This window comes from Tupaia chinensis, unplaced genomic scaffold (genome assembly GCF_000334495.1).
Source record: "Tupaia chinensis unplaced genomic scaffold, TupChi_1.0 Scaffold000045_1, whole genome shotgun sequence".
NCBI lineage: Eukaryota > Metazoa > Chordata > Mammalia > Scandentia > Tupaiidae > Tupaia > Tupaia belangeri.
In genome coordinates this window covers 235373-261280 of record NW_006159501.1, presented here as the reverse complement: position 1 = coordinate 261280, position 25908 = coordinate 235373, and the positions used below count along the sequence as shown (strand labels likewise).

General features: G+C 39.5%; 1 long non-coding RNA gene across 1 annotated transcript in view; it reads left to right on the top strand.

Annotated features, from left to right (window-relative positions):
* Positions 1-542: 542 nt before the first annotated feature.
* Positions 543-25908, top strand: part of LOC102474295 (uncharacterized) — an 89197-nt gene continuing 63831 nt past the window's right edge. Inside the window, exon 1 of the long non-coding RNA XR_333323.1 lies at positions 543-676. This is a non-coding gene — a long non-coding RNA (uncharacterized LOC102474295). The remainder of the gene's footprint in view (positions 677-25908) is intronic.

Below are 25908 nucleotides of genomic sequence, written 5' to 3'. Positions count from 1 at the left end.
GAATTGTGCCTGTGAGGAGTTACAGTATTAGAGGTAGTGAATTCCCTCATCCACTTATTCATTCATTCACTGAATAGGTCAGTGAACATTATTGAGAACCTGTTACTTGAAAGGTTGGTAAAATATGATCCCCATCTTGTATAAACTTAAAATTTAGCTATAGAAATGCCAGCTAATAAAATGATTGAGATTCTTGGGGTTAATCATGAAATGAATGGCAGAGATCATAGATGCTAGGGAATTATGCTTTATTAAAACTAGAGTTTAGTTGTTCAACATCACACTTTTTATAGCCTTTGCCTTCCCCTAGCAAAACATCATGTCTCCAGACAGCTGTGATAAACTGGAAATAACAGATGAAAGATGCATGATTCCTGCCTTTGAAGAACTTATTAGCAATAGAAATAAGAATGCTCTGCAATTATGTAATGATGGTAGTGGTGTATGAGCATTGAAGAGAGAACAGAGAACTTTCCTGAGTAACAATGTGTAAGTTCCAGAACAGCAAAGAGGATCGGGTAGCCACAAGTGAAAAAGTTCAGAGGTCAGAGTGTGCTTGCTCTGTTGGAGGGATCATATGTCATGTGTTATTACTGGAGCATAAATTCTATGAGGGACACCAAGAGAGGCTCTAGATGCCAGGAGAGAACCTGTGGATATGCCTCTGAAAAAGATGGTGAGTCAGAGGTCTATTTCCATCTGACCTGCCAGTGTTTCCCAACTCCCTTTCCTTTGCACTACCTATGAATTTATTGTATTTTACTGAAATAAAAGTAGTACTCCTTGAGCTCCTTAGGAGTAGAAAGCAAAGAACAACCATCAGGACAGTTAGGTTAGAAGAGCATAGAACCAGCTCCAAAGCATAGAGATCTATTCATCTCTAATGTCATTTCCCATGTGGGGTATAAGAAGCACCTTCACTAAGATTTATCTTTGCTGGTCTTCTCAGTAGCCTTATGGGTAAAGTAGAGGAAAACAGATATCCTGAGAGAAAAGCTGAATTTTGCCAAGCTATCCAGAAAGCCAGCAGTGGTCTAGTTCCAGAGCCCAGGCCTGCTGGGTTCACTGAAATGTTTTTTCCACAAGTCATATGGACTCTCTTTTCTGCTGTGATTCTCATGGGTACTGGCCTACCTTGTGGGGCAATTTGAATGGGACATGCAATTTAGAATGTAAAGGAGATGGATCCCTTACCTATCAGTTGTACTGGTGTCCATCTCATATTTCCAACCAGCATTCAATCATTTCTTAATCCCCCTGTTATGTTTATTTTTTATACTCAAAGGTGTTTAAGAGGTAATGATTGAAGTCCAGACCTGATACTGATTTCAACTTTAAACAAGTTTTTTTTTTAATTCTTACTTTCGTTTGTTCATCTGTAAAAATCGGCGCAGTTGTAGTACTCAAAACATGAGATAATATATTCTTAGCAGAGGTCCTGGCATATGTGAATCTCTCTGAGCCATTATACAATAGCTGTAGTGATTAATAAGATCCTGGCCCTGCCTTCTTCTTCCTTTATCCCACTGAGCACATGAAAATTTAGAAGAGAGATTGAATAAGCTTCAACAGGGCAAAAGAGTAGAAAATCCCAGCCACTGCAAACCGTTTCTGAGCACAATGGAGTCAAGCACCCATGGTATTCGTCCTCTTTCTGTAGCTTCTGACAGTGCTAGTCAAAATGCTTAGCTATTTAGGAAACATGCCTAATGTGAAGGAAGCAGATTGACTTAATCTTAGAAATCATCCTCCTCCTCTTTTTCTTCTACTCTTTCCTGCACTGCTAAGTGCTTTTAAATTTCATCTGTCCTCCTTTCCCCTAACAGTTTGTCTTGGCCTGCTGGGAAGTGTTTTTCTGATTAGGTATCTCATGGAATTGGGAGTTCCTTCATTAGTAATGGCAGCAACGGGAGTTCTGTCATAGATACACATGGAGCCATGAAAAGCACAAGTTAGGTCCTGACTGTATACGCACATACACACACCTACACACACTCACACACACACCCCACATACACAAAGACAGAATATGTCTGTTTCCATTTAGTTTTGTGTCTTAGATCAAATAGATTATACAAGTAGAACCATAGGTTAAGTATGCCCATGTTGAATTATTTGGCAAATGAGTCTGGTCTTAAAGGCATTTTTGATATCAGAGGGACTAAACAGACTTCTTTTTAGGGTCAGACTCAATTGGGCCTGGCTCAAAGTTCTTAGCCAGTTCTGAGGGTGTGGTACGGAGAGTCTGATGTTTGCTTTAATGACTATGCGAAGTCTCTTAAACAGATTGCCTGCCTAGAAAAACATTTCAGATGCTTCTCAGTACTGAACTTTGGCTCCTTCAGCCATGACCAAAGGAATATTAGGCTAGTTTAAAAACTTCTCCGGTCATTCCATAAAAATTGTGGTTTTCCTCTTCTATCAAATCAGCTAATCTCATTTAACCATGACCACAGCTTAAATGCAATTAAGTTACAGTCATAAAATTCTGACTTTCCTTTACCAGAACCTAAAATAAGGCTTACACACCAATAAGCAGAGCCCTCACAGGTCTGAGGTCTACAGGTCTGCAAGGGCAGGTGCGTGGTTCATCTTATTCTCTGTTACATCTCCATCCTAGAATGGCATCTCTGTTACTACCCACAGAATATGAATTCATAAAAGGAGTTTTATAGATCTTTCATCTTTGATGTGGTTGCCTGGTATAGAGTGGACTTTTCAGTAAGTATTTAAACTGGCAAAACATGACCTCTGGAATTCTGTCCTTTAAACCTCTTTAGGTCTAGATTCAGACTTTGATTCTTGTTAGTGGACTGCTCCCTGGACAGGTGACTCACGAAGTTGGTCTTCATGTCTGTTATGAGTATGAATAAAGGATCTGATATGAGCAGGCAAGAGATGTTATATTGAGGCTATTGAGTGGGAGAATAGCAGATGAATACAATGGGGGAGTCAGATTGGGAGGAGAGAAGACTTTCCCTCCTATATCTCTAAGATTCTATCTCCTTCCTCATGGTTCTTGCCCTGGCTGTCCCTGTAACCTTGGGTTGTACAGGTGACTTAGCAACTACTAGAAGAGACCCCCTTCAGAATCTCAGGCTTCTTTCTATCTGACTCAGTGTGAAACACCACAGAAAGTATTTTTTCATAGATTTGACCTTTAGTCACAGCTCAAATAAATACTGCATGTATAATTTTTTTAAATCAAATATACATTTTTATACTACTGTGAAGGAAATGTATACTTATTTGGAGAAATTAGGGGGCTATACAGGAGGTATAAATTAAAAAGTTATATTTCATTTTGGTTACTTTTAAGTGTTTTATTTTTCCCTTTTGTCCTATTGAGATCATATTGTGTGAAAAATGTTGTATGTTGACTTTTTACCTGATATAATTAGTACTAAAAATTTCCACATTATTGGGACAAGCAGATGGTGGAAATGTTATGTCACTGGATTCCCACATAGTAGCCGTGGTTCAAGTCCTGAACCCAGTGACTAAAAACTCATGCCAGGAGTGTGTGCGTGTATGCCTAAAATCCCGAGAAGAGAATGGAGGAGAAGGGATTGTGGTATGGCCATCCCTGCTAACGGGTGATTTCTTGCTCTGTCTCTTTGGCAAGACATGTGCCTTATAGAAAGAAAACTCTCTAAAAAATTTTTTTTCACACTATTAAATGGGACTGCAAACTTTTTCAAAAAACCACAACCTTTCATATAGGGTAAATGCATCATAATTTACTTAGACTTTCTGTCATTTTTTGATAAATGACAGAATCTGATAAATAGCAGATTGAACAGAGAGCACATAGTTAGGTTGTGCCCTATGGGTAGGCCAGTTGCCTTTGGCATCACAGCAGAAGAGAGAGACCATATGACTCATGTTAAAGCCACTTTACTGGGCCCAGGAGGCCTGGTCTCTGGAACTAGATCATTACTAGCTGTCTGTATGGTTTGGCAAAACCCAGCTTATCTTCCAAGGTCTCTGTTTCCACCTTTAGCTAATGAATAAAATTGCACTTGAGCACTTAAGTCTATTGTGAAGGCCAGAGGATTTGAATCTAAGTGAAGCTGTTTTTTAAAGCACACACAGAAGATATAGCATTGTTGCTGAACAAGGGGCTCTATACTCCCAGTCCAGGAACTCAAAGTAGCAGGTCTGACCCTTTTCTGCTCAACGAAACAGAGAGAGGAAAAATTGTTGACGAAAGAGGGAAGGAGTTTATTACAGCATGGCCACACTAGGAAGACATATATCTTCAAACAGGTCAGTCAACTTATGGGTGCTTTTATAGGAAAAGGGGTATGCTATGGGGCTAACAGCTACCTATAGAAATGCATAGAGCAGGTTACTTTTTAGCTGGAGGACACCAATGAGTAATTAGTCTTTAAGACAGAAGTTTCAGTCTTGACTAATGGTACAATCAAATGATTCATCTTCAAGATAGGAGTTTTACTTTGTTGCTGGGCAGAATATTCCACTTTCTTTTAGCTCTAGGTTGGCCATTGGTCTCCTTGGAGTTCCTGTGAGAAACCTCAAACAAAGAGTATCAGGCTAAGAAAGAAACAGCTTTTGATTTTAATAAGACAGAGTCAGCCTGACTAAGCAGGCCCCAGTTACAGTGTTATTATCAGTATCAGTGTTGAGACTTTGGAGTTGGAACTATGTTCTTCTAACCTAACTGTCCTGATGGGTTCTTTACTCTCTGCTACTGAAAAGCTCAAATAATACTACTTTTATTTCAGTAAACTACAATAAATTTATATGTAGTGCAAAGGAAAGGGAGATTCAGTCTATTGGCAGGTCAGATGGAAAGTAGATCTCTGACTCACCATCCCTTTCTGAGCCACATGCTCTCTCTTGGCATCCAGGGCCTCTCCCAATGCTCCTTCATGAACCTAGTGCTCCAATCAATGTCAGATATAAACCTAGCTTCCATTCTCATTGGGTCAAGAAATTTATTTCATGTTTTCTGGTAGTCTCTTTTAACTAGCCATTTGAGTAGAGTAGCATCTGCCACAGGTATGGATGTAATAATTATCTAGGGAGATAGGAATATTCTCATTTTGTCCTTCAGTGTTTATAATTTTATAATAATCCCCACACTAGGACCAGCAGATGACATAGTGGTTACATCTCTGGACACTCACATGGTCAACCATGGTTTGAGTACTGGACCTGGAGACTTGAAACTCACACTGGGGGCATGTGCGTGCATACATGCCCAATATCCTGAGAGAAGAATGGAGGAGACGGGATTGTGGCATGGACATCCCCTCTGGGGGGTAATTTTTCACTTTCTTTCTCTCTCTCTCTGTGGCAGCACATGCACCCTATAGCAAAAATCTCTCTCTAAAAAAAAGAAAAGACTTCCACACTGATGAATGATTAACGGTAAACAAGTTACAAACACCAATGTAGGGACCAGCAGTTAGTGTAATGGCTATGTCGCTGTACTCCCATGTAGTCGACCGCAGTTCGTGTCCCGGACCTGGTGGCTTAAACTCACGCCAGGCACGTGTGCATGAGTGATCAGGATCCCGAGAGGAGAATGGAGGAGAAGGGATTGAGGTGTGGCCATCCCCCCTGGGTGGTGATTTCTTGCTTTCTGTCTCTCTGTCTCTGTCTGTCCGGCGAGCGCACGCGCCCTATAGCAAAAAAAAAAAAAAAAAAAAAAAACTCTTAAAAAAAGTAAAAAACACCAATGTAGATTTTTAGCATTTAAGCTATATGCATAGTTTAAAAGAACATAATAGTACACTTCAACCTACATTTGAATAACAAATGGTTTGATTTGACAAATTTAAATGAACATTGACTAAGCCTTTATCAATCTGAGAGGCTATTTGAAAGCTGTTGAAAAATGTAGAATGTACAGCCACTTTGGTGTCCCAGTTCCTAAGAAAAAGCTACAAATAGAATTATCATATGATCCAGCCATGCCACTTCTTCATATATGCCCCAAATAACTGAAAGTAGAACCTGAATAGACGTGTGCATCTGTGTTCCTAGCAGCATTATTCACAATAGCCAAAAGACAGAAGCACCCCAAGTGTCCCCCAGTGGATGAGTGGATAAACAGAAGATGATGTGTACATACAACGGAATATTATTCAACCTTAAAAAGGAGGGAAATATTGGCACATGCTACAACATGGATGAACTTTGAGGGCATTATGCTATATGAAATAATCTGCCATGAAAAGACAGAACTTACTTGAGACATCTAGAATATTCAAATACATAGAGAAAGAAAACAGAATGGTAGTTTCCAGGTATAGGAAACGGGAAGATGGGGAGTTGTTGTTTCATTAAGTGTACAGTTTTAGTTTTTCAAGATCAAAAGAATTCTGGAAAAGGATTGGGGTGGTGATTGTACAACATGAATGAACTTAATAGCACTAAGCTGTACACTTGAAAGTAAGTAAAATGGTGAATTTTATGCTATATATATTCTAGCACGACTTTACAAAATAGGCCATGGAAAAATAAAATAATGTAAAAAATACTTCATTTTAGTGAGTTTTTAGAGGTATGTGAGTATATAGGCAGCAAGAGATGGGAGAAATAGACTGGTTCATAAATTATACCACAGGGAAGGAGTGAAATGAGGATGAAATATGTTAAAACATGTGAATGTGTGAGGATTTATATATTGAGGCAAATGTGGATAAGTGGGGGTTGAAGTTCAGTGGAGGCTTCTTTTTTATTTAAAGAATTACTTTAGGTTTATTTTATTTATTCATTTATTTTAATTTGACCAGAGAGAGAGAGAGAGAGAAAGAGAAAGTATGAAAGCAAGCTGCCAGATTCAGGACTTGAACCATGGTCAGCCATGTGGGAGTATCCAGCGCCTTAACCACCGTGCCACCTGCTGGTCCCATGTGGAGGCTTCTTGATGGAAGTGTTCAAGATTCCCACTGAAGATCAGAGGAACAGCTAGAAGAGTCAGCATGGAGAGAGAAGAGAAAACTGGGAGGAAAACCATGGAGTTAACTAAGGGTAAGTTTGGAGTATAAGGAAACAAAGTGGTACAGCTCAGCTGCTCTGGAGTCGGAGCCAGCATGTTCTTGTCCTAATTTATGTAAAATGTGGGTTTCCTATCTTACATATGTCTGTCTAAGAAGAGACAAAGCTGGAGGTTTGGAAGCATTTAATTCAAAGTGAAAACAGATCCATTCGTTGGAGATTCAGTAGATCAGAAAATGAAATCTCACAAATTATTCATCAAATTGGATTCATGGAAGCGGACTAACTTTTGATATTATTCAATTGAATATATAAATTGTAGATATACTAATATATTAGAGAGACATTAATGCCATTTTTAAAGGATTCTTAAGTACCTTAATTTTTTTTTTCATGTTAGCAAGCATAGTTCCTCCTGGGTACATAAAATTATCTTAGAAGAACAAAGAGAAGGTGAGAGAGGAAAATAAAAAGTCAAATTAGTGGGGCAGCAGGTGGCATGGTGGTTAAGGTGCTGAACTCACACATGGCTGAAGATGGTTCAACGCCCAGACCTGGTAGCTTGAAAATCACATCAGGTGCCTGTGCGTACATTGCCCAAACTCCTGAAAGCAGAATGGAGGAGAAGGTACAGTGGCATGGCCATTGCCCCTGGTGTGTGTGTGTGGGGGGGGTTAAGGAGGAGTTTCACTTCGCCTCTTACTGTCTGACTCCAGTGAGCACACCCACTCTATGGCAAAAACCTTAAAAAAGCAAACAAACAAACAAACAAACAAAAAACACTCAAATTAGTTCTTCACTCAATGGAAGTTATAGTTGAGCAGGAAGACAGATGTTGCAGGATTGATCAACGGTATGGTGGCATGGGGCATGCCTATGCTGAGTGGACCAAAGATGGAGGCAACCAACCTTGGATACCAGCTTAGAATTTCAATGTCAAAGAAATAGGGGACCTCAGAGAATTCTGCCTTTCAGCCTGGTGGCTGGGGTAGTGAATCTTTCAGGGTCTGGTTGAAAATAGATTTGAAGAGAAAGTCTACTTAAACATTCTGTTTAGGAGGTGTAGAAGCAAAGGAAAGATAGAGTAATTTTTCAAACTGTAGGTTGTTACCAGCATTTGTTAAAAACATAAATTAGACTGTAATTGACTGTAATGAAATAGAAAATATTAGGGTGATAGCACAGAGTAAAGAGAAGTATCATTTTGTAAAACCTTAGTTTTAGTTTTGAGGGTGAGTCATAGTTTAAGGTATATTTCTCATAGAGAGTTCCAGTCAAAAATATTTCGAAACAGTGCTCTTATGCTCTACAGAAACCAGAGGAAGCAAATTAGAAAGGCAACTGAGTGCATTTGCTTGGCCAATGAATAGTATAATAGCATTTTCTATATTTCATACTAATGCGTTTTGATTTTTTTTTTATTTTCCTGAGGGTGTGTGTACTCATCAGAGAGGTACTAAGAGACAGAGAGAGAAAGCACACCCCAATAGGGTGTGGTCATGCCACAGTCTCTTTTCCATTACTCATCCCAGTCGGGATTTGGCAGGTGAGCGTAGCAGGTTTTCAAGCTTCTGGGGATGGGATTCAGACCATGTGGTCAGCCATGTGGGATGTAACTGCCTTAACCACCAGGTTATAGGGCCAGCTCCATAATAAAACTTTAATTAAACTTGCTTTAGTGTTACTCAAAAGTTTAATCTTGTCTAAGACATTTTGAAAAGTATGCTTCAAACAAAAAAGAGTCAAAACAAAAACAATAAGGCATAACACTGCCATGGATAACCATTAAACATGAGGGACCAATAGAATAGTGTAATGGTTATGTCACTGGACTCCTGTGTACTCAATGCCATTCCAGTCCCAGATCCAGTGGCTGAAAACTCATGCCAGGTGTGTGTGTACATGCATGCCCTAAATCTCAAGAAGAGAATGGAGAAGAAGAGATTGCAGCATGGCAATTACCCCTGGAGGGTGATTTCTCAAATTCTGTCTCTCTGGTGAGCACACACACCCTATAGAAAAAAAATCTCTCTATAAAGAAAAGAAAAGAAAGAAAGAAGATATAATAATTATGCATTCGTGTATACATGTGCATGTCCTTGTGTCTTCCCACAAAATATTACTCCATCTAAACAAAGAATTAGGTTGTCTGTTACAAGTAGCAACCTGACACTTAATGTAGTGATAAGGCAATTTATAGGGACTTGCGATTTGATTTTATGGGTATGTGATATATCCATTTATATGTATGTGATAGATAGATAGATATAGATATAGATACATAGTTTGTTCGAGAGTGTGTGCACTCACCAGAGAGAGAGAAAGAGTCAGAGAGAGAAAATGAGACATCACCCTTACAGGGAGGAAGACCACACCACAATCCCTTCTTCTCCATTCTCCTCTTGGGATTTTTTTTTTTTTTTGGGAGGTTTTCCCTTTTTTTTTTTTTTTTTTGAGAGGTTTTCACTATAGGGCATTTGTGCTCGCCAGACAGACAGAGACATAGAGACAGACAGAAAGCAAGAAATCACCCCCCGGGGGAATGGTCATGCCACAATCCCTTCTCCTCCATTCTCCTCTCGGGATCTTGGGCACACACACACACGCACCTGGCGTTGAGTTTTAAGCCACCGGGTCCAGGACAAGAACCACAGTTGACTACATGGGAGTCCAGCGACATGGCCATTATGCTAACAGCTGGTTCCCTCCTCTTGGGATTTTGAGGGTTGATAATCTGCCTAGGATTTTCTTAACCAATAGTACAGTTATTTTTTTTAAGAATATGGAAAAATATATACTTTTCAGGAAAGAATCTGTAGATTTTAGAGAAGTTGGTGTCAGACTCATGACACTGATTACTAGGCTTACAAAGACCACTACTCTCATTGCAGAGAGATTACTTAAAATATACAAGCCTAATAGTATTGCTACTAACAATTTTAGGAATTTTGTTGTCAGACCAAACATATTGATTGAGGTGATTTATCAAATCAAAATGTCAAAAAATAATAAGCATTGATGACAGGTGGAGAAAAGGGAGTATTTGTATATTTTCGTACATTGTTGATGGGATGGAAATTGGCATAGCAATTACAGAAAACTGTATAGAGTCTCCTCACAAAATTAAAATTAGAACTGTCATGTGATCCAGAAATCATGCTTCTGGGTGAATGTCCAGAAAAAATAAAATCACTGTGTCTTAAATTGATCCAGTTTGCACCCCCACTTCATAATAGTTAAGATATGGGAACAACCTAAATGTTCTACAACAGATGAATGGTTAAAGAAATGGTGTGTGTATGTGTATCAGTGGAATGTTATTCAGTCTTAACAGAGAAGGAAATCTTAGCACTTTCTTTTTTTTAGAGAGAGATTTTTGCTATAGGGTACGTGTGCTTGCTGGAGAGACAGCAGAGGCAGATATGAGAAATCACCCTCCAGGGAGGATGGCCATGCTGCCATCCCTTCTCCGTTCTCTTCTTGTGTGCATTCATGCACATGTGCTCACTGTGAGTTTTAAACCACTGGGTCCAGGACTCAAGCCGTGGCTGACTATGTGTAAGTCCAGCAACGTAACCATTATGCCATCTGCTGGTCCCAATCCTAGTATTTTTGACAACTTGGGTGAACCTGAAGAACAGTATGCTATATATGAAAGAGAAAGACAATTAGTGTATGTTATCACTTATATGTTGAATCTAAAAACAAGAAAAAAGAAGTTAAATTCATGACAAACAGTATAGTATTAGTTACCAGGGGGCTGGAGAAATGGAAGAGAAGGAGAGATATTTGTCAAAGGGTAAAACTTTTGGTTACAAGATGAGTAAGTTCTGAAGACCTAGTGGACAGTATACTGACTATAGTTAATACAATGTATTGTATCGTTGAAATATGCTAAGAGAGTAGATCTAAGTGTTAACACACACACACATGCACATACACACACGATAAGTATGTGAGGTGATAGATATGTTAATTAGCTTGATTGTGGTGATCATTTCACAAAGTACACATATATCAAGCATCATACTGTAGACCTTAAATATATAGAATTTTTATTTGTCAACATAGCTCTAGCTATGGAAAAATTTTTGAAAGGAAAGAATTAGTTTCTAAATGGAGATGGTAAATCTAGAAGGGAGTTTTGGCATTAGCAAAATGATGCTGATTGTTTTGGAGTCTTGTCTACTGAGCAGATTTCATGAGCACGTTATCATGTCTACGATTCCCAGTGCTGGTTCAGAAAAATGTTCCATGTGTTTGAGTGTATGCACTGCCAGTTGGGCGGAATTCTTTTTACAAAGACCCAACTGAATGAATTGGAGATGACTCTTTATTTATCTATGATTTCAGCTCCACCTGTTTACCATTTTCTTGTTAAAAGGAATTAGCCAGTATTGGGTATGTGGCTATGAAGCAATTGAACAAATCTCTACTGCAACTATAATACAAATCCATCTTCAACCCCAGAGCAAATTGTTCTCATTTTGGGAAGGCAAAAAGGTATTTTCTCAGCTAAAAACAAAAATTAACAAATATTTTACAAAAGGTGAACTCTAGGGTCCCAACCAAATCCTGAACAAATTAGAGTGAAGCAGAAACAGCTGTTGAGTAAAACGCACATCCTAAGATGAGGTGCTGGGCTGTCAGGCCCGATTGCTTGGAGTCAGAGGCCCAGCATTACCCCTTCTCAGCACCTTGGCACAGGAGTGGGGAATGAGGAAAGAGGAGTGCATGCTCAAGAAAAACAACAGGAGCTCCAAATTCTCTTTGCTTTGAGGACCTAAGGCATTCCAAGGTATTTCCTTGTTTTCCTCTGGGAAATAGCCCATGTAAAGATTTGCTCCTGTGACAGGAAAGTAAAACGCACATCCTAAGATGAGGTGCTGGGCTGTCAGGCCCGATTGCTTGGAGTCAGAGGCCCAGCATTACCCCTTCTCAGCACCTTGGCACAGGAGTGGGGAATGAGGAAAGAGGAGTGTGCATGCTCAAGAAAAACAACAGGAGCTCCAAATTCTCTTTGCTTTGAGGACCTAAGGCATTCCAAGGTATTTCCTTGTTTTCCTCTGGGAAATAGCCCATGTAAAGATTTGCTCCTGTGACAGGAAAATGCAGGAAGCTGTGATGAGCCCTAAACACTCAGCAAGCTTCTCAAGTGCTTTCTAAGTGCTCTCTCCATACAGGATTTGTTCCCCAAATCCTGCAACCTTCACCTGTGAAGGTTGCACTTTGCATAAGAAGAGATAAAAATCTGCATTTTAGGCACTCATATTGAAGTCATGAAATTTGAGATGACTTTAAAAAACAGAAATTTCAACTTATCATTTTTTGAATTCCAAATTTGCTTCTGGTCTACCTAAACATATTATTTTTGAGTCTAAGAAAGATGTAAATTGGTTCTGAGCATTCTATAATATTTTTGATATGCTAAGAAATTAGAAGATGATCCAGTGCTTGTTCTTTATCAACTTGATGCTTATTTTCTTTGTTGAATTTGTTGGAGTGTCCTTGGAGGACTGCAAAAAAATACCTCTTTTTTACCCAAGTTCTGAACCAATCATAACAACAAAAAGGGTGAAAATGTCAAGGCTAAAATATCACTTTTTATAATGAATAAAGCAGATCTGGTTCAATGTGGCTTATTTCTCAGAGCATGTAGGCTTTTAAACACTGGACTAAAACTAGGAAGACTTATGCAGCTCCCTGGTCAGGTGGCACCAGCCAGTGCCACCGATATGGGTAGGCTATTATTTTTGCCATGAGGCCAAAACAAGCAAGAAAAAAAGGCTGTCAGTGGAACATAACTCACCTTAAACATTATATAGTATAAGTTATCTTTTTATGTGTAGGTAAGTTTCTATTTGTAATGCATGACAATCATAGGAACAAATGAGAAAGATATAAAATGATGATAAATCTTTCCCATTTTCTGATCATTTTCCCCCATTACTCCAAACTCCAGAGGCAACTGCTTGTAAATAGTGTCTGCTTTTACTTTCTCTGATTGTTATCACTATAATATATATTTTTAAAAGTTCGTGTTTGGATACAAAATGAGTTTTTACTCTCCTCTTTTCCTTTCATGAAAGGAAAATTCTAGGTTCAAAGATGGAATTTGGAGTTCTGTTTCCAATATGATAGAGTAACTGACTGCAGATCAGCTGTTCCACCAAGAACATCTAGAGAAGGTGGCAGTATATCCATGTAACCTCCACAGAGCTACTAATGCAGTCAGGACAGGTGGGTTCCTAGAACCCAGAAGGAAGATAAGCACATTGGGGTGAAACCCAGATTTTGCATTGGTTTTTCACTCAAGTTGTTCTTGGCATAAAGAGACAATTCTGAAAACTTGAGTAGATAGTGGCAGCTGATTGAACAGAGCATTCGGAAATCTCATGGGACCTGAGATGACTAAAAATTTGGTTCAGGGTCTACCAAAGAGGTAAGGCCCTGGTAAAGCTCCTTACTTACAGTATACCCCTGAAGGTATACGTACTAGAAGTAAAGGCAATTTGAGATAAATTAGCCTTTACAAAAGAATAAAATTGAATTTTTGGATCAGTGTTGTTTTATGATTAATCTGTACCTCTACTCTAAATGCATGACAAAGGGCAAAACTACTTCATTGGAGGAAGATGAATCAGACAAGTTTTGAATTATCTGTGCAGGTTCTTTATTTATATCTGATATTAAATAAAAATCACCAAGTATGCTAACAAATAGGATCAAATGATTAAAGCCATAAAAAATATGGATGATGTAGTTAAATAGGTGATCTAGGCATCTACTTTATCTGACCTCTACTACAAAATGACTATGATTACTATGCTGAAAAAGTACATGTCAAGCTCAAGAATTTTACTTGGGAGTTAGGATTTATTAATAAAATAAAAATTTAAAATTAAAACCCAAATATATAGGTTTAATAGCCACTTAATCATTGCAGAAGCGCACAACGAAGAAAGGTAAGTTACTATCAGTTATCCACATTCTGCAGGATAGGCACATAGCACAACCATTAAGTCCTATGCAGTGGAGCTAGATCCCATATAGCTGACCATGGTTCAGATCCCAGCCCCAGTGGCTTGAAAAACATGTCAGGCACGTGTGTGTGTGTGTGTGTGTGTCCCAAATCCTGATGCTATAGAAAATGGAAGTAAGAGGATTATAGTGTGACCACTCCCCAATGACAGTGCTTTCTCTTTTTCTCTTTCTCTTTGTTGAGTGTCCATGCCCCCTGGCAATAATAAAATCCACACTCTGCACAGAGGGAAAAAGATGTAATGTACAAAAAAGTATGTAAAAGCCATATAGGACACTGTGGAAAGATTTGAAAGGTTATAGATTGAAGACCTAGAAGAAGAGGCAAAGGGATTATGGCAGAAATAAGATTTGAAGAGATAGTGATCAAAAGTTACCCCAAACTGATAAAAGCCATCAAGCTATAGATTTTTTTAAAAAAGCAAACCCTCAATAGGATAAATAAATTAAAAAATAATAATAAAAAAACAAGCAAACACACAGAAAAACCCCTAGGCACAGTACAATAAAACTACTGAACACAAAAGACCAAAAAAAAAAAGCATTAAAAGCATTCAGAAAGGGACCAGCAGATGATGTGGTAGTTAAAGTACTGGACTCCTACATGGCAGACCATACATGGTTGATTGCATGGTTTAAGTTCCAGACTTGATGGCTTTAAAATCATTCCAGATGCATGTGTATGCATATCCAAATTCCAGATACAAGGGAGAAATGAAGTAAAAGAGATTGCAGTATGACCATTCACCATGGTGGATGTTTACTCGTTTTCCCTCTCTGTTGATGAGCACAACAAATTTTTTATTTTATTTTATTAAGATTTTGCTGTAGAGTATATATGCTCACTGGAGAAAGAAAGAAAGAGGGAGAGTGAGAAATCCCACCCCCCAGGAGTATGGCCGGACCACCCACAATCCTTTCTCCATTCTCTTCTCTCTATTTTAAACACATGTACATACACACAACAGACATTATTTCTGAGCCACTAGGTGGACCATGTGGACGCCAATGTCTTAACAAACATGCCACCTGCAAATTTGCATACGTAAGCTTAAAGAAAAGAAAGAAGAAGGCAAAAATGGATATTTCGTTTTTAAAAAGGAGGGGGATTCTTTGGTAAACACATCTGAATTAAAAATAATAGTAATAATAATAATGATTAAAACACGAACAGACCCAGCCTAGTGATGCAATCAGTGACAAACTGAACTGCAGTGCTGGAAGCCACATGGCCAAGTATAGTTTGTTCAGATCCTTGTGTCAGCCTGTGAACCTGCTGGGTATATCCATGCTTGCCGTGAATCCTAAGGAGCTGGAGAGTTAGGAAAGGAAATGGCAGCATGACAGAACCCTGCTGAGAGAGCTTCTTTCACTCTCGTGTGTGCACACTCTCTATTATGAATTAAATAAACTTTAAAATAAGTAAATACATGGTCTGATTACTTATTTAAACACAAATATAAGGGAACTTTAAAAAGTTTATAGAAAAATTTAAGTATGAATTTACTTTGGTTCAAAAATATTTTGAAAGCCATGTATAGTTTTTTTAATAATATGTATTTTTTCATGAAAAATTTGAAGACCCTCTAATAGATGAGAAATTATGTTATTCAGATTCCTTGGGTTCTCCTTTCCACTCACAAAAGATGTGCAGTATGAGTGAGAAGTCTTCCTTTGTTATTTATTTATTTATTTATTTATTTTTGGAGAACTTTTTGTTATAGGGCACATATGCTCGCCAGAAAGACAGAGAAAGTCAGAGAGACAGAAAGTGAGAAATCACAACACCACCCCCCCCCCCGCCCAGGGGGGATGGCCACACTGCAATCCCTTCTCCTCCATTCTCCTCTTGAGATCTTGGGCACACATGCACACAGACCCCACATGAGTTTAAGCCACCAGGTCTGGGACTTGAACTGCGGTCAACTACATGGAAGTCCAGCAACATAGCCATTACACCAACTGCTGGTCCCAATCCTTTGTTATTTTAAGCCTATGATAAATGAGGATTTTGGGAATAGAGTATATAGCTTATATTAATTTATAGATTGGTTCAACGTTTTTTCCCCTCACTTTATCATTTTTGTCTCTAGTGTGTCTAAGTTATGCTCTATGTCTATGCTTTTAATGATTACTTAGAGTTATTAGTTTTTAACATGCATAATTAACATTTCCAGATTTTAAATTCTGTTATCAGTGGTCATTCAAGTCATTTGGGGATCATATTTTAATGTATAGATTCTAATTCAGTTGGTTTTGGGTTGTGTATAAGATTCTGAATTAACTTTTCCTTCTTTTTTCTTTTTTCTTTTTTTTGAGAGATTTTTGCCTTAGGGTGCATGTGCTCACTGGAGAGAGAGATGAACAGAGACAGTGAGAGGGAAAGTGAGAAATCATCCCCTTGGGGGATGGCCCCACCATAATCCCTTCTCCTCTAGATTCCTCCCAGGATCTTTGGCACATACCCATATACTCCTGGCATTAGTTTGAAGTCACCAGGTCCGGGACTTGAACTGCTGTTGGCCATGTGGGAGTCCAGAGATGAAGCCACTACACCATCTGCTGGCCCTGAGATTCTGAATTTATAGTAAGTTCCAGGTGATGCTCAAATCTTGGGTCCATGATTTGAGTAGCAAGTCCTAAAAATGCATGACTTGACTTTTCTTACCCCAGCTTCCAACTTGCATTTTACTATTGATCCATATGTTAGCTTTATTTCCCCACAAATGAAACATAATTACTTTGACATGATCAGTATTTGTTTAGATGAACTCATTAACAATTTTTTGTTGGCCATTCCTACTTGTGTCTAGTTTATTTATTTAAGACTTTCCTTTTGTTTAGATATAGTGGTGGTAAACTTCATTTTTCCTAGGCAAAAAGCCCTCGTTCTTGAAAAATAGTTTCATTGGATGTAGCATTCCAAGGCATTACATTGTCTTCAGATTTCTATATATAATAATGTAAAATGAGCCATCTGCTTAATCAGGTGATCATCTTTCCACTTGCTTCGAGGACTATTTAACTTAATTGTGCATAGTTTCTCTATGATTCATTTTTGTATGAAGTTATTTTATACTTTTAAAAAAAATAATTTGAGCTTCTTGAATCTGAGAACTGCTATCCTTCAATGGGATTGGAACATACATAGTGTTATTAACAATTGGTTCATTTTAATTTTACTCTCTCCTATTAGATGAGAATGTCCCTACATTATGGATTGTTTCTTGATCTCTTTTTTTATGTTTTCCATCTCTTTGTCCTTCTGGGTTATAATTTTGATATTATCTTTTTTTATTTTTAATTTTTTTTTAGGTTTTGGTCATAGGGTGCATGCATTTACCAAGAGAGACAGAGAAAGAGAGAGACAGGAGGAAAGTTAAAAATCATCCCCCCAAGGAAGATGGCCACACCACAATCCCTTTTCCTCCATTCTTTTTTCGGGATTCTGGGCATGCGTGCTTATGTATCCAGTGTCATTTTCAAACTGATAGGTCCAGGACTCAAACTGTAGTCACCCATGTGGCAGTTCAGCACCTTAACCACCACACCACCTACAGGCCTTGATATTATCTTTTTAATCTATATACTAGGTCAATCAACTTTTATAAATTAAAATAATTAAATTATTAATATTTAACCCAAGTATTATGCTTTTAATTTTGATTATAGGATTAGATTTATAGTATTTTATTTACTTTTAAAAAATATTCATACTTTGTTTTATTTAAGAGAGATTTTTGCTATAGGGCATGTATGCTTGCTGGAGAGACAGATACAAAGAGACAGAAAGTAAGAAATCACCCCCCTCCCCCAGGCGGATGGTCACACTACAATCCCTTCTCCTCCATTCTCCTCTTGGAATCTTGGGCCTGCACGCACAAGCGCTCGGTGTGAGTTTTAAGCTGCTCAGTCTACAACTTGAACTGCAGTCAACTACTTGGGAGTCCAGCGACATAAACATTATGCCATTTCTCCCTAAAATATTCCTACATTTTTAATGGACCAAGTGGTGGTACAGCTGTAGTGCAACTGAACCCACATGGAGAAGATGCTGGGTTTGTGTTCCAGGACCTCCCTGAGCACTCCAGATACACGACTTGTGGCTGTGATCTGAGTCACCGGAGACTTGAGGTGGATCACAGTATGAGGATCTTAATGGGGAGCCTGTCTCTGTCCTTTCCATAGAAGAAATGAGTAAACTAAAATGAATTATTGCATTTTTTAAAATTACATTTATTCTTTGTTTCTATCTCCAAGCTTCTCCTTTATTTCTTCAAAGTAAATAAGGTTGCATATTTCAACAATGCAGTTGTTATAAGGCATCTGATACATTTAGAAAGCTGATTCTTCCATATTTCATTCAAAGTGCACTATTCTATATGTTTTTTTTCTTTCTTCCAGTAAATTGCTCATTTTCCCTGGAACTTCGTCTGCAGTGATTCTTTGAGGTTTTGAGGCCTGGTTAAATTAGAATATTTTTCCAAAAAGGGTTTGTGTTTTTTCTGCCAGTTTCATGGAAGCATTGCCGATCTAGGGCCACTTTAAATTAAATTGTCCATTTGAAACTTTTCAGGCCTCACAGGTGGCATAGATTTGGTTGGCAAATCTGTTAAAGGTCTTTGGTAGTTATGAGAGCTCAGAGTCAGGGGCATCTTTTTTCTCCTCCACTAGTGCCAATGTAGAGATTGGAAAGTTTCCCTGCTCTTTTATTTTTCACAGTGAGTTTATTTTCCATTCAACCTTGTGCAAAGGGAATAACCCACAATTCTAGCTAGACGCAGAGATTTTTTTTTTTTTTGAGAGAGATTTTCACTGTAGGGCACGTGCGCTCGCCAGACAGACAGAGAGAGACATAGAGACAGAAAGCGAGAAATCACCACCCAGGGGGGATGGTCACGCCACAATCCCTTCTCCTCTCGGGATCTTGGGCACGTACGCACACGCGCCCGGCATGAGTTTTTTAAGCCACCGGGTCCGGGACACGAACCGCGATCGACTACGTGGGAGTCCAGCGACATAGCCATTACGCTAACTGCTGGTTCCCGACGCAGAGATTTTTGTTAGACTGCCCTCCGACTGTAGGGTCTGATTGTTTTATCCTAACTCCTGAACCTTATGTAGTTCCTATGATGGAGTCTTACATTATCTAGGGTTGGAGAGCTCTTTGTGTCTGAAAGTTGAATACATTTATCTTCCTCTTTTTCCTTATGGTTCATTGCTGTTATGATCTTAAAGTTTGTATTCTATTCCCCACATCTTCCCTCCCATACACACCAAATCCACATGTTGAAATACTGACTCTAAAGTGGTGGTATTAAAAGGTGAGGTTTTCATGAATGGAATAAGTGACCTCATGAAGAGGCCCCTTCACTCCCTCTCCCATATGAGATTGTAAGCATGCAGACCCTCACTAGACACCAAATTGGGCAGCCCTGGTTCTTGGCCTTTCAAGCCTCCAGAACTGAGAGAAATAAATTTCTGTTGTTAATAAGCCACTCAGTCTATCATATCTTAATCCAGAAGATGAAATGAACTAAAATTGTGTGCAGGCTTTGAGAACATTTAGGCACATTCTGTATCTTGGGCACATACGCACACGCGCCCGGCGTGAGTTTTTTAAGCCACCGGGTCCGGGACACGAACCGCGATCGACTACGTGGGAGTCCAGCGACATAGCCATTACGCTAACTGCTGGTTCCCGACGCAGAGATTTTTGTTAGACTGCCCTCCGACTGTAGGGTCTGATTGTTTTATCCTAACTCCTGAACCTTATGTAGTTCCTATGATGGAGTCTTACATTATCTAGGGTTGGAGAGCTCTTTGTGTCTGAAAGTTGAATACATTTATCTTCCTCTTTTTCCTTATGGTTCATTGCTGTTATGATCTTAAAGTTTGTATTCTATTCCCCACATCTTCCCTCCCATACACACCAAATCCACATGTTGAAATACTGACTCTAAAGTGGTGGTATTAAAAGGTGAGGTTTTCATGAATGGAATAAGTGACCTCATGAAGAGGCCCCTTCACTCCCTCTCCCATATGAGATTGTAAGCATGCAGACCCTCACTAGACACCAAATTGGGCAGCCCTGGTTCTTGGCCTTTCAAGCCTCCAGAACTGAGAGAAATAAATTTCTGTTGTTAATAAGCCACTCAGTCTATCATATCTTAATCCAGAAGATGAAATGAACTAAAATTGTGTGCAGGCTTTGAGAACATTTAGGCACATTCTACCCATTCCACCCCACCCAAGCTGCTTTATGCTTCTGGTCCAAGACTATCATGGAAACCCTGTGAGACAGTGAAATTAATTCAGTCTACCCTCAACTGTACTGCAAGTCCTGGTAAAATAGGGGCAATATCTTAAATTTGTTTTTACCACAATCTTCTTGCATAGTTTCTATCTTCTTCGCACATAATAGCTTCTAATTGCATGTCTGATAGACATTCAGATGACTTATCCCCAGATCACTGGTCTGTCAGTGAAAATTTTAAAATAAATTAAGTGGAAATCTTGAATTAAGCTAGTGACAGATTTGTGCTAGCTTGATCATTTCTGTTTCTGGACATCTCCACGTTAATTCCACAGAAACCAAATTATTTCATGAGTATGTCTTTCAGAATGTTATACTCCCTAGAATCTAATCATTCTGTGATTTCTTATTTTCAGTCATCTACCCTAACCTAATCAAACAACTATTTGATATTTCAGTAGAAGAGATAGGAGGTATGTGGTTTTTTTTTTTTTTGAGAGGTTTCTGCTATAGGGCGCATGTGCTTGCTGAAAAGAGAGAGACAGAGAGACAGAAAGCGAGAAATCACTCCCCCGGGGGGATGGTCATGCCGCAATCCCTTCTCCTTCTTTCTCCTCTCGGGATCCTGGGCATACACACACACGCGCCTAGCATGAGTTTAAGCCACCGGGTCCGGGACTCAAACCCTGCTCGACTACATGGGACTATGCTAACTGCTGGTCCCGGAGGTATGTGTTTTGAGAATGTTCCTTATGGTTGGGACCTGCAGAAACCATCATACTCTAGTCATACTGGGGGAATAGTGGATGTCCTCCTCAGGACAGAAGATGAAGCCCAGTGAAGGGGCTGTGGTCGGTTCCAGTGTGATTCTTTGTCATTGCGAGGTCAACCCTGTCAGGCCTTCCATAAGTCATGGGTTAGTCATACGCTTCTAACCTAGGCAACCCTCCAGCTTCCCCTTCTCAAGAAGCCCTCTGGCTCCAGTTCCCTGTCACTTCTCTCCAGCAGGCAATTGACTGGGCTCCTCCTGCCCCTGCTAATTTTTCTCCAGCTTGATGTCTGGTCCCAATGGAGGGATTGAACCCTGTGTCAACACCTCCCCCCCATGTTTCCTGAACTTCTCCCCCTTCTCTCTCTTGACAACTTTTACAACAGCCAAATTTCTCAGGAGGAGCCCCAAAATAAAAATTCTAGATTTAAAGAAACAACATTTTCAAGTCATTGTTGATATGTCTATGGTGCTACTCACAATTCATGTTATTTCAGAAGAAAGGGAGGAAACGGACACTCAAGGGTTGCTTCTACAGTGTTTCTTTTTATTGGCTGTCATCTCCAAAGCTCTGATTTATTGCAAGTATCTCTACTCATCTATTTAGTATCCTTAGGGATGATGCTGTTCTCTTCTTTTCAGCCTTCCTGGGAGATGATGAATCTTTTCTTTTCTTTCTTTTTTTTTTTTTTTTCTATTTTATTTCTTATTGAGTCTGGGAGGTTTCTTTTCACTCAGTCCAAACCACTGCCCCCACTCTTTCTCATTGCATGCTAGTAAAATGGGAACAGTGTTTCCTCTGGCCAGTAAAGTGTTCCAGTGGTTCCTTGGAAGAGAGACCCCAGTGCAAAGATCAATTTCTAGGCAGTTTATTTTCAAGGCCCTTAGTCATTCTGCCACCACCACCCTGACCCCACAAACAAGTTTTTTAAAACTCAGTGTGATTAAATAGAATGAGTAGGCCTAGGTTTGGGAATCTATAATCCAGGTTTAGTTCTCTGCTCTGTCATTGGACCAACTGTGTAGCCTTGGTCAGATTATTTTTTTATTTAGTTAGTTGGTTTTCATATCTGTAAACTGTATAAATTAGTACCTACCTTGTGTGGTAGTTTTGAGCATTAGATATGTTGCCGGATCTAGGCTTGTGCCTTACAAATAAGAAGGTCCCAATAAATGTGAACTATTATTGTTTTTCATTTATTCATTCAATAACATTAATTGTGCGATTGCAATTGTAGCAATGGTAATAGCTCATGATTATAGTAACTTAGAGTTGCTCCAAAGCTCTGCCTATAGCTCTCATTGCTCTGAAGGGAGGGTGGTTTTCTACTAATGTAGTCAAATGCCTTGAAATTCAGAGCCCAGTGACCATGAAACTTCTCTCCTTTAAAATGCTATGACTCCCCACCCTGTCCCTGGCCCTCAGACTGGGTAATGAATTCCTGTGTAGTCAGTTCCCTTCATGTATTGCTTCTGAGGCTCTTAGGCCAGTGTGTCTGGGAAAGTTTCAGGCTGGAGGCATCAAGGAGTATTAATGTGCAGATGCAGGATCTGTCAAGAATACGAGCTGTGGTGCAACAAAAACCACCTGCGTGGCTTGTGATGTTTTTGAAACAGAGTGCCGGAAAGAAGGGGCCCTGGGCCAAGAAAGGAAAACTGGAGCTGTGGATTTGTGTGCAGCTCAGAACACAGACCTAAGGGGAGGAGGAGAAGGAGGAGGGGGAGAGGAGGGAACTGCTGCTGTGCTCCTCTGCCCTACCCCCACTGCTGATGCTGGTGTCCCATTTTTATGTCTGACGGGGACATGTCAGACTGAGGCATGTGGATGTCTGCGCATGTATAGACAGGACTGGAAAAGGTCAGTGTCTCCCTTAAAACTTAGAGGTTAGGTTATCCCAAGCTGTGACTCCCTCATACCCTTTACATCAAAACATAATAAGACATTTCTAAATAGTAACACAAATCCATCCCATTGAGTTGCCAGAACCTAAGCTGGTGCCCTTTTGACCTTGGGAGCAGTAAATCTGTAAGGAAACTAGTTAGCCTCCCAATTAAAATGCTAACAAGAGCCTCTCCCACTACTCCAAGCCTGCCAAAAACACAATATGGGTGCTGCCATAGGGTTGGGAGTGGAGCCACTGGAGCAGGTAGCCATGTACCTCTGCTTCCATGGGCAAGAAAATGCATAGCCTTCTGATTGGCTGGCCTGTCCCATTTTCCCAGCTGAGGGAGTCTTTGCCAAAACAAGCCTCATGGCCCTACTGATGATTTTTTCAGAGCCATGAGTCAAAACTGGTTTTTCCATTCCTAATTTATGCCATGAAAGCCTTGATTGCAACTTAATTGGGGCTCAAGTAGCTACTGAGGTAAGCAGTGCTGGCAGAATCCTGGAGACAGAGATTGCAATTCAGAAGGCTTCAAAGAAGCCATTTGCTGAATAAAGAGTGAACCTAACAAAATAATTTCCTACCAAGTGGCAAAGAATAAGCCCAACAGTGTCAGGAGCATGGAAGTATCGTGGACAATATCCAGACCAGCTTTCCCACCTATAGTGCTATCAACATCCATTCACCCAACACTCAGATATTTCCTTCACATATCTCCCTGCCTCCACATGGCCCTCCACAGCCCCCAGTGTCTGTCCACACCAAGGGCAATCCCACCTGATTTCTTGCCCTGGATGATGAAAACCTATATGGACGGGAGAGAAGGAGCAGGGTTGGGAGTATAGAGAACACCTGGCTTGGGAACTAGAACTCCAAAACTTGTGATTGGAGTTAAGAGTCGAAGATAGCTAAGTACTCTTAGAGTACTTAACCCAAAAGTAAGTGCATTGATGGATAGATACATAAAAGTGTTATTTTCTCTTAAATTAACAATTAGGAATGCAGATATTCTTAGAGGACATAAAATTCTGCTGTAAGTAAAATGTATTTGTTGGTATCTTTTACTAGGATAAAAGATAAATCCATTTCCTTTCTTGACTATGTTAATTTTAAATAATATAGATTATAATAAAATTTTATTCATATCTCATAATTACATGAAGTAAGCAGATAAGATATCCATTTTTCAGAGGAGTGGATTAGGATGTTCAAAACTATGCACACAGAATCAGTGAATTGTGTTCAAAGCCCCATTTTCTGATTTCAAATCTTGTGCTCTTTCCATTTGAGCTTTTATTTTTATTACTTCAAGACTTAAGCCCCAAGTCTCTGTAAATTATAAATTTATTTCAGACACAGAAATATTGTGTGTATGTGTCCCTCTTTAGGATATATTTAGCATGACTTGGTTTTTAGTCAAGCTACATGTAAAGAAGAGGCTTTAAACAGGTTTGAAAATATCTAATCTGCTTGAAAGGAAGGAGGAGCACAAAGAAAGCCTGATTTCAGGCCAGCAGATGGTATAGTGGTTACATCGCTGGACTCCCACATGGCTGAACACGACTTCATTCCACTCTGGTGGCTTGAAAATTACACTGGGCATGTGTGCCTGCATACCCAGGATCCCAAGAGAGGAATGGTGAAGAGACGGCAGTATGGCCATCCTCTCGGGTGGTGATTTCTCACTTTCCCTCCTACTGTCTCTGTCTCTCTCTGGCAAGCACACGTGCCCAGTTTTGCATACACGCAAAGACCTCTTTAAAAAAAAAAAAAAAAAAAAAAAGGAAAACCTGATATCTGGACAATGTTCCTTTAAGGCATGCTTAGGAGGAGGAGAACAATAAGATAAAGCAAGAATAACCTCAAATTAGAGTAAACCGTTACTACTGAGAACATTGTGCTATGAAATAACTAGTGAATTAAGAGATAGATCCTTGCTTGGCACTAGGTAAATATGTGGACAAAACATCCAAAATAAATTGTCCTAATGTGTGTCTGCCTCAAAGCTTCAGTTTTCTTACTGTCAAAATTAAAGAGATATACTAAATAAGCTCTCAGGAATTGTTGCAAACCTCTTTGGGGGTTCTTAAACCAAGGAATTGTTTAAAACATTGTGTTGTAACTTCAGTTCAACAGGCATTTATTGAGAGACTTCTCAGCATGTTTCTGGAAGCATGTCACAACTGGAGTTGCAGATACTTGCCTGTCTTTCTCTAGTTGGTTTCCATGGGATCAGACTCTAACCTCACATCTGTATGTCTGTGTCATTGACTTGTGTTGGTGAAGGTGGGCTAGGTTATACTGCTGTGAAAACGAACTCCCAAGTCCCAACGGTCTATCATAAGGATACTTGTTTTGTTACCACATGAGGTTCACAGAGGATCCTGATGACTCTACAGGAGCACTTTGCTATCTGGCACCTCTGTAGTTCAGAATATTCTAGTCTTTACCCTCTTGATAAGAGACTTCCACAACTGCAAAAGCAGGGAAAGCAAACCCCTTGATATTTCATGTTGTCTAAGCTTTGTTCTAGAAGCAACATATGTTGATCTCTTCAGTCCCCTGGCCACTGTCACATAGCTCCACTTAGCTGCAATGGTATCTAGAAAGTCATGTCTACCTTCTATTCAGGAATGAAAAGATAATTGCCCTGGGTAGCCAATAGTAAGATGTATAGCACTATCTATATCTGAAAGCCCAAACAAGAGGCTGTAGGCAATCACGGACAATAGCATATAGTAAGAACTAAAAACTATGCAAGTGGCTGGAGTTCTAACAATTTATAGATTTGTGTGGGTTGAAATGGTCAGAAAGGCAGAGCTCAGCTGGTTCTTGAAACCCCAGGAGCAGTTGAAAAGAGGAAGGGGAGCTTCAGATGGCAGGAGCACAAAGGTGAAAAGAAAAACCCAAAGCAGGTGAGCTGTCCTCATGCCCATCCCAGGAGGTGATTCAGCATGGACTACATTTTCAATAGTGTGGAATTA